This window comes from Balaenoptera borealis (genome assembly GCF_965194805.1).
Source record: "Balaenoptera borealis genome assembly, chromosome: 13".
In the NCBI taxonomy this organism is placed as follows: domain Eukaryota; kingdom Metazoa; phylum Chordata; class Mammalia; order Artiodactyla; family Balaenopteridae; genus Balaenoptera; species Balaenoptera borealis.
The window spans coordinates 23,480,166-23,493,052 of record NC_138870.1 but is presented as its reverse complement, the minus strand read 5'-3'; the positions used below and the strand labels follow the sequence as shown (position 1 = coordinate 23,493,052).

Genomic DNA, 12,887 nt, shown 5'->3' with positions numbered 1-12,887 from the left:
AAATGTTCTCATAATTTGAAAATTAAGTCACCCTCTGGGACTAATAACAGCATGAAACAAATGAATTAGATAGTAATTCCAAGAAAATGTGTAATTGAAAATATTTGAGAACATCCCAATGCAATCAAAAGTTAGCAGGGTGTACTTTCTGGGAGGCAGGATTAGAATGTGAATTAAGAAAGCTGAAACCTTGTCAATTGCTTTTCTTCTGGCTAAAGGAAAGACTGTGTTAATAGAAGAGTTACATTAATTAAGAGTTACATTAAGAGTTACATTAATCTAGCGGGGGGGGGCGGAGGGGGGGAAGCAGGAGTTTAACAAGCAAGGTTTTGCCTGCATTCCCCTAACACTGTCTGAGGTGGAGATGGCTGACCATATCCGGAGCAGTGCTGGGCAGGTGCATCCTTATAAAAAAGAGGCTCCACCAGCTATTCTGGCTTAGTGACACTCCTCATGAGGATGACCCATTTTGATTAGAATGACCACTTCCTATGTAGATTGTTCTACTGAGGTGACAGTGCGCTTACCAAATGATGCAAGTTTCCGTTCTACTCACAGTGATATTAACAAATTCATTAGTTGACATTTTTGTTTCTATGTCAGTCTCCTGGTCACTTGCTAAATGTAAGTAAATTCCACAATCCTGAGTATTTCTGGACACACACACACACACACGCACACGCACACACAAATTCACATCTATGTACCTGGAAAAGTGAGATCTATATCTTAAATATGACAATATATATCCAGATACTACACACCTGTGAAGTTCTGCTTCTCTTTATGACAACTGTAATTTATCTAAAACTGAACCATACATTTTAAGAGAGAAAACTAATGAAATATAACACATATGGAGGAGAGTGGCCAGGAAGGTAAAAAGTCTGGAATCCATGATATTTGAACAAATTAAATGAGCATGCTTAGCCTGAAACACAGAAGACATAAGACAGCTGTCCTCAAACATCACTCTTACAGTGATACAAAATTATCTCTAATTCTGTGATGACAACCAGTTGAAAGCTGCATAAGGAAGAACTTTCCAATTTACACTGTTCCGTGCCTGGCACACAGAAAAAGCTCAGTAAGTTTTGGCACACGGTAAATGTTCACAATGTTAGCTATGATTGGGTTTTAAGATATAAAAAGTGTCATGAGAGAGATATGCCCAAGATGCTGTGGGAAAGCAAAGGAGGAGCACCTAACCCTGAACAAGAGGTGAGAGGTCAAGGCAGGCATGCCTGAAAGTGGAGATGCCTAAGCAGAGTACTAAAGAAAGCACAGGAGTTACGCAGAAGAGTATGGGAGAGGGCATTCCAGAAAGTAGCATGTAAGACCCAAGGTCAGAGAAAGCTAGAGGTTCAGTACAGCTGCAGAGGTGAGTAGAGGGAGTAATGAAAGATAAGGCTAGAAGAGCAAAAGGGCACCACTTCTTAAAGGGACTCGGGCTCGCATGCCATGTTAAGGAATCTGGAGGAGGTGATGGGGAATCATTGGAAATTTTAACTGTAGGAGTTATATAAGCAGATTTACATTTTAGGAGATCCCATTTGGCAGCCACATAGAAAACGGAAGACAGCAAGACGGGTAGCAGAGAGATGGCTATGTTAGTAATCTGGAGTCCATGTGAAGATACTGACACTGAAAAAGGGCCGAGATGGATAGAATTCAAGAGGTAGTAAGGAGGACTTAATAAATAACTGGATGTGAGGGATAAACAAGAAGAGGAGTCAAGGATGATTTCCAGGTTTATGGCTGGAGCAACCAAAGAGAGAATAACATCATGCATTGGAGGAGGTAAGAACCATGAGAAAGATTCTGGGAAAGGAGAAGATAACATTGACTCTTGCGGAAAACACCCAGGTGGTGGGATCTAGGAAAGAGATGGACCATGGAGTCTCAAGCTCAGAAAAGGGTCTGATTTGGAAGTCATCATCACAGAGTTGTCACTGAGGAAGATATCGGAGCATATGAGATCATCCAGACCCCAGAGTGTGTGGAGTGAGAAGAGGATTGGAGACAGAAGGCTGGAGAACACCAACCACTGAAGAGAATGAAAGTCAGCGATCTTGTGATCTGTTAAGTTTCTTATCTTTAGGTGAGGAACTGAAATCTTTAGGCAAAGACTAAACACCCACTTACCAGGGATTAGAGGGAATTCACAGTAGAGAATTGGACTATTTGACCTCTACAGCATCTTTCAACTCTGAAAATGAGTCAAAGACTTTAATTCAATCCAGTATTTCTTACAATCTGAGAAAACTTTTTATCACTGTTACAGAAAAACTAAAATCATACCTATTTTTATTCTTTGGCTTTGTTTGTCCAATGATGAAAAAACATTTTGAAGAACAAGTTTCTTATTTGATAGTGTTTTCATAAAGGGAAGGAGGACCTGGTTGACCTAGAAAGGAGAACACAGGCTCTAGAGCTAATTTCTTATCCTACTTTCCCCTCTATGCGTCCAGTTATATGGCTGGTATCAGGATGCAGTTTTACCCAAACACATGTGCCTACTTATTCTTCCTTTCCCTTTCTGCCACCTTGTACCTGACTGGGACTATACATAATCTATGGTTTTAAGTCTTAACATTTCAGACAGGTAGCTATAACTTTCACTAATATTTAAAGTGTGTTGGTTTCTGTTTCCATTTCTGCTCAATTCTAAAAACAGAGAGACACAGGTACATAAACAAGTTTTTAAATTTAAATCCAGAAATGTTTGATGAAAACAAACTGTCATTTTTGGCACAATACACCCAGGGTATTTTTAGACAGGACTACTTGCGGCTCAACTTAACCTTAAAATATGGCACTGGCCCCACCAAGTGGCACCTGGAACAGGTGTTAGAGGTGCTTGACCTCTTTCAACCATGTGCACCTTTTCTCCTGCCCCCGGCCGATGCCTCTCCCGCCCCTTGGCAAGCCTTCGTTTTCTTCCCCTGTCCTGCTTTTCGCTTTCCTCCTGGTAGTGGCCATAGATTTTATTACCACTAATGGCACTAAAGCTAACACAGCTGTCAACACCGCCGGCCCCCGCCAGAAACGCAACTGATATACACCTAACTGGGGTCTACAATGAACTTTTCGGTTGTCCTTAGAAAACAATTTAACTATATTCTGTGTCAGTGGTCCAACTCACAGGACAGAAAAAACAAATGGCTGCAGAAAGTAAACCTTTGTGAAAAGAAACCTTGAGTGCTTTTTAGCTCTGGCAGTCTAACGTCGAGGCTCAGAATCATGACTTGCAGATGCAGGTTTCTAAATGACCAAAAAAGGTGGAAGCAGGGCAAACTAGAGACAATGGCTGATACCATTTGAAGTTTAGAGTCATACTAAGTAATTACAGTATAATAAGCACTAGCATAGAGAAGATGAAAAAAAAAAAAGGGGGCTATATCCAGAATAAAAGGACTTTAGCACTAGATATTACAATTCTGGGAAACTTTTAGGGTGCCATAAAACTTGACAGGAAAGGTAAATAATTATGTTCCTACCACAATCCCCTCCCTCAAGTCAAGTGCTCCTGAAGCCATGCTCTGATGCTGCATTCTCCTTATACGTCAACCCTACTTGCTCCGGGCACTCATCAAAGAAAAAGGTTTTAGTGGATTTCTTCTCCTCTATCTCTCTGGCTAATGGTGTCATTACCTTTTCTATTTAATTTCACAAAATGGATGCAAGAGACATTTATCCCTGGCAGCAGACTTGCAGGCTGAGTGCGAAACACAGCAGAGGTGCTTCCACGAGGCTGTAAGAAGCAACAGAAACACTTCCTTACAAAAGCTCAGAGTGCTAAAGCTGAATAAGATAAATATGGAAAAACACGGCAAAAATAAAGTTATTTTATTAGGACAAGTTCATTTATCTTATCCAGCCTCTTGCCCCAACACTAAAATAATCCCTCAACAGCCTCTTACATTCTATGCTATACTGTTTTCCTGCTGCTTTTTGGCCTGAAAAACTCCTACTCACCCTTCAAGTCTAAGCTCAAACACTACCACCTCCCTGGAAACCTTCTTTGATTCTCCCAAATAGGTGCTCCCTTTCCTTAGGTGCTCCCCTGAGTGCTCCTTCATTACAGCAGCTACATGACATTGCAATTATTTCTAAACCTCTAAGCAGCCCTGCAGGTGCCTGCCTGCTTTCTGAGTGCGCACCATGTCTTTTCATCACTGCATTTCCTGGTACTCGACACGTACCTCATAGGTAATTCAGAGTCAAAGAACTCCCTAGGTCTCAACATGAAGGGGCATCACTCATCCATCCAAGTCTCTCCTTTCCAATCCCACATGGTTTAGAACTTCATTATCTATGTCCTAGATTATTTAAATTAGTCTCTTCAATGGTCTTCCCATTTCCGGTCCCTCTTCCCTTGAATCCATTCTGTATACTCTTGCCTCTGTAACATTACTAAAGTATTGATAATACTTTAATTAAATATACCAGGTTGAGCAGTTGATGCTGCAGAGAATGAAAAGCTGAAAAACACCTGTTCCCTAAACTGAATGGGCTCAAGTCCAATAGGGCAGAGAAGTAAATAATTAACATATCATTTATCAGGTGTTATAGAGATGTTATCAACTCATGCTAATCCCTCTGCCTAGCATGTCCTTCACTCATAAATGGTCAATTCCTATTTCGCTTTATATAAGAAGCCTTCCTAATCTCTCCAGCCAGAAGCAATCTCTCCTTCCTCTGCTCCCACAGTGCCCTGTTACTTGCTTATCACTTTCTGCTTGAATTACAGTTATTTGTACCCATACATTTTGTCTCTTACTGGATTGAACCTTTCTAAATAGAAGGGCAATACATTTTACTTGTCTCTATTTTGCCATGGTACCTAACACAGTGCCCAGAAAATAGCTGATAAATGTTGAACTGTGATGATTAACCTCACTAAATTATTATGAGTCTGTGATTCCTTTAGGATTTGCCAGTATTAAGACTATCAGTGGGTCAAATACATACAATTCAAAACTGAAATTTTTCCACTCTAGCCACAAAAATAGAAAGTCTATTCTGTTTGGCGAGGTAATAGTGGACATATGGAGAATATTCTCAACCAGATTTGAAAGATGTGTCCAAATGAAATGGATCTCTATTGTAAAAAGACAACAAAAGGCAACTCCCTAGTCTTAAAAACCAGACAACTAGCCCCTGATGACAAACAGAAAAATTAAGAAGGACAAACATGGTGTAGTATTTCCATAATGGGGGCAAGTCAATGGACAAACGCTCAGCTAAGTAAAACTGTCCACAGCTCAATAAAAACTAAATTTAATAAAACAAGATACTGGCACAAGATAATATTTCAAAAATGGTTCATTAAATAAGCTCTCTGATCTCTCAAATAACACAACTTTCCAGAGGTGAATACTTGCAGCTTATCCATTCTTTAAAATTTATAACCAATTTCCTACAACAGTGCTACTGTAAGATACCTCATCAAGCCCTTGTAAGGATCCCCAATTCTTCAATTTTACTTTTTTTTTTAAGCTAACATTTTATTGTATTGTATTGTATTGTATTTTTTGGCTGCCTTGGGTTTCGTTGCTGCACATGGGCTTTCTCTAGTTGTGGTGAGCGGGGTCTACTCTTCATTGCGGTGCGCGGGCCTCATTGCGGTGGCTTCTCTTTGCAGTGGCTTCTCTTTTCAGTGGCTTCTCTTGTTGCGGAGCACAGGCTCTAGGCACACGGGCCTCAGTAGCTGCAGCCTGCGGGCTCCAGTAGCTGTGGCTTGCGGGCTCTAGAGCGCAGGCTCAGTAGTTGTGGCGCACGGGCTTAGTTGCTCCGCAGCATGTGGGATCTTCCCGGACCAGGGCTTGAACCCCTGTGCCCTGCATTGGCAGGCGGATTCTTAACCACTGCGCTACCAGGGAAGTCCTAATTTCACTTCTGAAAAAATATCTGTCCTCCCTCCACCCCTTTCCTTCATCATAATTATTCTAGCTAAATCCAACAGTTGTGTGCAGGATGAGGTAGACAGCAATTTAACTATCATTCACCTGAATCACAAGAATTGAGAACTTAAAACATTTTATGATTTAAAATGCAGAACTAAAGCTCCAACTTCTCAATTTTGACCAAAAAAAGAAGTTCAAAGCTCAAAACTATAAGACCTTTTAAGAAAACGCTGAGCTACAATGATATATATCTGCTCCCATTTGGCTTGAATGAAGTCAGAACACTTGATCATATCATTTATTTCAACATTAAAACTGCTTAGGGCAAGAACTGTCTCACCAACTAACTTTATAGAAGCCTTAGCAAACTACCTGTAGCAGCTTTTAATCTAAAGACCCGAATTTAAGTTTGTTTTGAGGATTAAGCGAGAAAATGTGTAAAAATGCTTTATAAAACTCTAAAGAACAATACAAATGTAAGGTGTTACTAGTATTATACTTACAATAAGCTCTCTCCAAGAACAAATCCCCCTCTATAGGAAATCAGAATAGAGCTGAAATATTTCTGCATACTTTTCGCAAGAGAATTTATGCTCTACATCAAAAATGTAAATAACTCCTAAAAAAGGAGGGAGGACAGGGAAGAAAGAAAATTCAGGTGGGACTAGAAGGAGGTAAATTAAATAGCAAAGGAGAAGTTTTTGTAATAAAAAAAAGCAATATAAGAGAAAGCAAACCTGGATCTTAAGAATCAGTTTCTAACTCTACCACTTAACTATCTACTCATCTACTCATGAGGCCCTGGTCCCTTCATCCCACTAGGCTCCAGTTTCCTTGTTTGTAAATAGAGATAATAACTCAGAGGGTTGCTGTGGGGATTAAATGGGATAATATTTTTTTTGATAATATTTATATAGAGTATTTAGCACTATATCTGGTGCATAGTAAGTGTTAAGTAAATGATTACTGTTGTTGATAAAATTATTACTAGACCTGCACCCTAACTGGTGACATTCAGAAAGAAAAAGGAGCCAAGAACATGTCAGTGGGGAAGATGATATACAGAGAGCTAAGTCTACATACCACTGTTAGGAGACAGTGTTTGAGAAATACAGATTACACAGAGCATTTTTCAAATTAAATGCACAAATTACTTCCTGTGCCTCCAGGACGGCAGAAGAATCTAGAGAAGCGTAGCCAAAATCTCCGAGTCATAAAAGCTGAAGAGCGATGACTGTACAGAAGAACAAGACCAAGAAAAAACAAAGGTGCTTATTGATGTGTACAGAGGCGTCTCCGATTCCGAACTTTAGATTTTCTCAATATTCATAGACAGAATGAAAGCGAAGCTCCGTAGCAAAGACACAGCAACTCTGCTTGCCCAAAATAGATGGTATTAACATCGTGCAGAGTCATTTAAGTTTCTGCCACCTTGTTCTTCATTCTGGGGAAGTGGTTGTATCTGTGGTTGATTTTGAGGTGTTAACCATTATTAACTCCATCATATTCGGTAATTGCAAAAGCAGTAAAAGTGCCCCAAAATTAGGAAGAAGAGGAATAGAATCCCCTCCTGAGGCAGATGTAGAGATAGCAAATAACTGTAAAAGGTGAAAGAGCAATGGATGCTGCCTTTGCACATGGGCTCAGTGACTTACACACCCGTGGAATCAATAAGAATCAGCAAAAGACAAGGAAAACAGGAAACCTTCCATATGCGTGCCCAGAGAATCAGCACCAATTTGGGTTGTCAGCTGGTCTGATGTTAATTCAGGGGAAGACAAGGAGCTTGTTTAAGAATTTAAAAGTTGAGCACAGTACAAGTACTACTACCATAAGCCACAGACAAATTGCCAAAGTTCGAGGCCTTTCTGAATTTACACAACATCAACCTGAATGGTCGGCTCACTATCTGACCTGTAACTGCTAAGGTCTTAGGGAGGCTACCTGTCTCAGTGGACTTTCAATGGAGACAAAATTAGCTTATGGGAAAAGATACCCCCAAAATTTCTATCAGCAAGGAGGTGAGAGTATGTCTGGTTTCTCTTTGAGTTTGCCCAACTCACACTCCTTTTTACTGAGAATAACCTTTCAAAACAAAACCCGTACTTAAAGGAACATGGAACTTTTTACAACAAAGCATAGTGGACTTAAAAGCATCTCCCTGAAATTATGGGCTGAAGATCCTGAAAATTTTATCAATCAGGGGGTGGTAAATGGAAATAATATGCCAGCACTGCTAATTCAAGCTGTGTGGAAAAAATTTCTTAAATTTGTTTTGCCATTTTTGTCTTATTGTAATAATATAAATACATGGGCTTTAAATCCTGGCTATTGTTCTGCCACTTTTCCCGTTAGGTTTTACGGTCATCAGGGTGTTCTACAATCTACCACACTCACACAAGGAGAGAACACTTATATTCATTCACAGAGACTGTGCCTCTGGAGCTCTACTTAAAACTATGAGTATGGTCGATCAGTGCACTGACAAAGGTCTCCATCTTGCTAGACAGGTAAGGACAGGTAAGGTACCCCTACCACTGCCTAGACATACTTTTTTTCCCTAACCTTTAAATCCAATTGAGTTTATTGTGATTTCAATACCTAGATAACCAATAACAAATGCGAACCATTCCTAAAACTTCATAATTAAAATCAGTTGGACCATTCATTCAACAAAGAAGCATTTACTGTGTAGGCCTATACTGGGCCCAGTGCAATTCTATAACACCTTTTATTTCACAATCCCAGAGAGCTTTCAAAGTTGCCCTAACATAAAGTATCAGTGATTGAACTTCTCTCATTTTAAGCATGTACAACACTCTATTCAAAACACTGCTTCAGGCATTATAAATTTAGCTGTTTGTGGAAATAAAAACTGAAAGGGCTGAGAATGACAGTCAATCATTAACTAAATTCCAAATTCACAATTCAATCCAAAAAATACCCAGTGCCAAGCAGTTTAAAAAAATCACAAGCCAAATATACAATGATTCAAACATTCCACTAGGCAAAGGAGCTAATATAGTTATAACTTCTCACTTCTAAATCCTTATGGGTATTGCTTCTAGGTAATAAGTCAAATTTATCAAAAGTCCCACTCAATGATTACATTTAATCTGCACCAAGAGCAACTTCCAAAAAGAGATTAAATATCTAACATGCCAAAAATAAGTTATTTACCTGGGTTTTTGCTATCTTGGAGCTCTTTCTAGAAAATAGATCCCTAAATTTAGGTGCCAGAGGAATGTATTTTTCCAAATCAAGTCTTTGAAACTACAGACCTGAGAAAGGCCATCAAAAGCGGGAGATAAAATAAGGAGAGTGGTTAAGCACAGGGATGCAAGTATAAGCCAGAATGCCTGGGTTGGAATCCTTGTTTTACCATTTTCTAGGTACCTCAGTTACCCTGTCTGCAAAATGGGAATAAAAACACCTACTCCATACAGTTGCTGTAAGGATTAAACCCAGGTAGATCAGTACTGTAAGGGTTTAGCAGCAAGCAGCATTATATAAAGTGTTTGCTTATGATGACTATCATATGACTAGCTCATCCAAATCATCTACACAAATGCCTTTCCCTACTGAAAGCCTTCCTTAATTGGTCTAGTAGAATTTAACCCCTCCCTCCTTGGCTTCTCCACAAAATGCACTGTGTACTGTAGTTATATGGGTATATTTCCCTCCCATGAGGTTGGAGACAGAGACCACAGTTCATCTGAGTGTACAGGACAGCAAATACTGTTCATTGTTGCCCTTCAGTTTCCTCTCTCTAAAGGTTCTGAACAACAATACCCTGTCAATTAGCAAACCTTTACCTGGAGAAAGGAGCTTTATGTAATCAGCACACTTAAGTACTGGGCATACCTTGCTAAATGTTCTCTTAAGACTTAAACAAACATTTGAGGGGTTGGAGTGGGGGGAAAGAAGGATTCACTTAATATTTTTTTAACTAATGACCAAGGTTATCTTTTTAAATTAATTTTTAAAAATTTCTTATGCTTTAAAAGCTTATTCTCATTTTTTCATTCAAAAAGTTTATGGTGCTTTTAATATAAAAATACAGTAGCATAATTTCTGCATATGTCAAGTCTACTTAATCATAACTTGACCATCTGCTGATTTTAACATTACTTTGAGATGCCAATCTTTCTGGCTTTGATTTGTGCCCTTTGATTTGTGCCCTCTTTTCTCTCTCAAAAAAGTGCCACACACATGGAAAAAAGCTTCCAACTTATCCCAGATCACTGGGAAAACACTTTCTAAAGTGTTATCCTACTTCACTAACATAATGATGTTGCCCTTACTTTGAGAGGACAGAACTTTTCTGAAAACAAATGGCTGAATTGAGTCCATTGCTCTGTTACCGCTTTCTACAAAGTACAATTCTTCCTCTGTTTTTATAGAGTCTTACCTGTTGAAATTAATTTTTTTCTGGCATAAAAACTGCTGAGGACACCTTCCTAGTTCCACAAATATTCCTGGCCTCTACTCTTTGATTTATTTTAAAACAAACTCAAAAACAAAAGGCTAAAGAAGAATTGCACTCACTTAATGTGGTTTTTCTAAGTCTAATTTTTTCATTCCCCAGTGGCACAGCCTTTCAAAGGATTACACAAACTACACCCAATTTGTTTCTCATTCTAAACATAACCCAACCAATGGGGAATGTTATCAGCCATCTTAACAAGGAGAACACCACAAAGCTAAAACCAAACCAAAGATCAAACCAAAAAAAAAAATCTTTATCCATTGTACCTCCTTTGAGATCAGGACTTCTTTACATAAAGGTACTTTGACATACCTATGCAATGAACAAATGTCGTCATAATTTAACATCCTATTTTGGACTAATTTCTCTCCCCTCAAATAGTCACAAGAATGGCCAATTCACATACAATACCTCTCAGCTACTGGCTACAGAGTATAATAAACTTAATTGTTTTATATATCCTGAGGCATACAAAGAAAGGCCAAACAAACACAAAGAGGTTTCCAGTATCTTATATACATTTATGATTGAGACAAAGAACTTTCAAAAACCTGCCCTCAGTAAGCAAAGCTGGGCTTAAACCACAATAAACCCTGCCTTTAAGTAGGGAGACCTGACAAGTTTAAGCCCCCAACCCACTCACATCCCCCAAAAGACTAAGTCTCACTCCCTTCTTACAGCTAGGAGGCATAATTAAAACACTTAAAGTTGTTTCCTCAGAATTTAGTAGTAATAAAGCTAATACTCAGGCCACCTTCTCCGAGCAATCGGCCTCTATCAAAACTTATCACAAGTTGCATGAAATAGACAGGAGCGTTGGTTTTGCATTTTATCAAGTGAAGAACAACAGCATCACACTTTTTGGAGAAGCCACTACTCCCAGCACCACCAGCTCTCCCCGCCCCCCTCCCCATTTTTTTTTTTTTTTTTTATGTCTTTCCTCCAAATTTACAATCTGAAAAGCGGTCCCACGAAACAAAAGTAGTATCAGTAAACGGGAGTCCACTGGTTTTGAAAATAAAGTTTGTTCTTTTGCTATCAACCTGACAACTTTTTAAAGGTGAAATGTCTCCTCCTCAATCGGGCACAACCTTCCCTATTCCCATACCAAACAACCACTCATTTGCCCCCGATAGTAAATGTGGAAAAATGGGAGTGGGAGAAAATGATGTTGAAAAGAAGGGTCTAGGGTTCCAGTGGTAGGGACGGATTTTGAGACCGGTTTTGAACACTCCGTGCCTTCTGGGAGCTGGGCAGCTTTACTGTGTCTATCTGAGAAATGTTTAGCAATCTGACGCATCAGTTTTTAGGAATGGTACACAAACAGCCCCCACAATCTAAGAGCCATGTCCAGAATACTTCCCCTCGGTGGCATCGGCTGAGGGCAAGGGACGGGAGAGCGGGGGATACAGGAGAGGATCCGCGACATTTGTTATTGTTTATGAAGCCCAGGCAGGGACCGGGAGCGTGGTGCTCGGGGGCCGAGGAGTGGAAGGCGAAAGGAGCCGGGAAGGACAAAGATGCCTCCCGGGGCTGCAGGCCACCTCTCCGGGCACCCGGTGCCAGTACCACCCCGGGAAACAAGAGGGCCAAGGCCGTCGCCGGAGCTTCACCGGAGACATTTCCAGTCCCGAAATTAGCCCGGCTTTCCCTGGACACCCAAAGACACCTAAGATCGTCTCCCGCTCCCGCTCTCAGAGTTGGGGCCGGCGCGGCGAGCCGAGCGCACCAGCCCCCTCCGCCGCGGAGCGCCGCATCCGCGCACTCACCTGCCTCCGGTCGCTCCCGCGGCCGGCTCAGCCTCCGCACGGGCCGCAACCGACCCGGCGCCAGTCCGCTCCCTTCTGCCCGCTCCGCCCTCGCCCCGCCCCCGGGAGGTGGGACCCGCCGCCGCGCCGGAATCTCGGGGCGGCCTCCCTGAACTCTCGCGAGGCCTCCCTGCTCCGCTTCTAGGTGGCTGGGCTGGTCTGACTCGGCCCTGACGTCATACGCACCACAGCCGGAAGTAGCCTTCTGTCGTCAACGCAGCCAGCCCACCTACCGCCCCACCCACCTGCACCTAGTGAATTCGTGACTGACCCTGGAGGGGTTGTTTGAAGAGTCACCGTTTCCCTCCCTCATCAGCCTCACCTCACTTCCCTCTTCTCTGCTCAAAGCTAGTTCATGCCACTCTTGAGAGTGGCCCAGTGTGCTGCCACATTAGTCACATGTCCTAAATGTCGCCAGAGTTTTTCTTGATGCTTCACAATGCAATGTGAATGTTAGAGGAGGAAAGGGGCTTAGAGATCATTTCAATTATTTTTTTGGAACATAACTGTAGAGCAGAGTAGGAAAATGTGATCAACAAAAATGGATTGACTGACCTAGTTGCCTAGGTAGTAGCTGTGGAGTCTAGAAGCCACCCAGCTTCCTTGATCCTTTTCTTTTCATCATGACTCAACTGTAGAGACTTGAGAGGGATTCACATTTGGAAAAGCTACCAAAAAAAC

General features: G+C 41.1%; 1 protein-coding gene across 3 annotated transcripts in view; it reads right to left on the bottom strand.

Moving 5' to 3' along the window:
- Window positions 1-12,261, bottom strand: part of STK38L (serine/threonine kinase 38 like) — a 77,522-nt gene extending 65,261 nt beyond the window's left edge. Inside the window, exon 1 of one of the 3 annotated variants that reach the window (XM_082352235.1) lies at window positions 12,168-12,261. The gene's annotated coding sequence lies outside the window, so the exon portion shown is untranslated. The remainder of the gene's footprint in view (window positions 1-12,167) is intronic. The other 2 variants (XM_082352236.1, XM_082352237.1) reach the window with 2 other exon arrangements.
- Window positions 12,262-12,887: the final 626 nt, after the last annotated feature.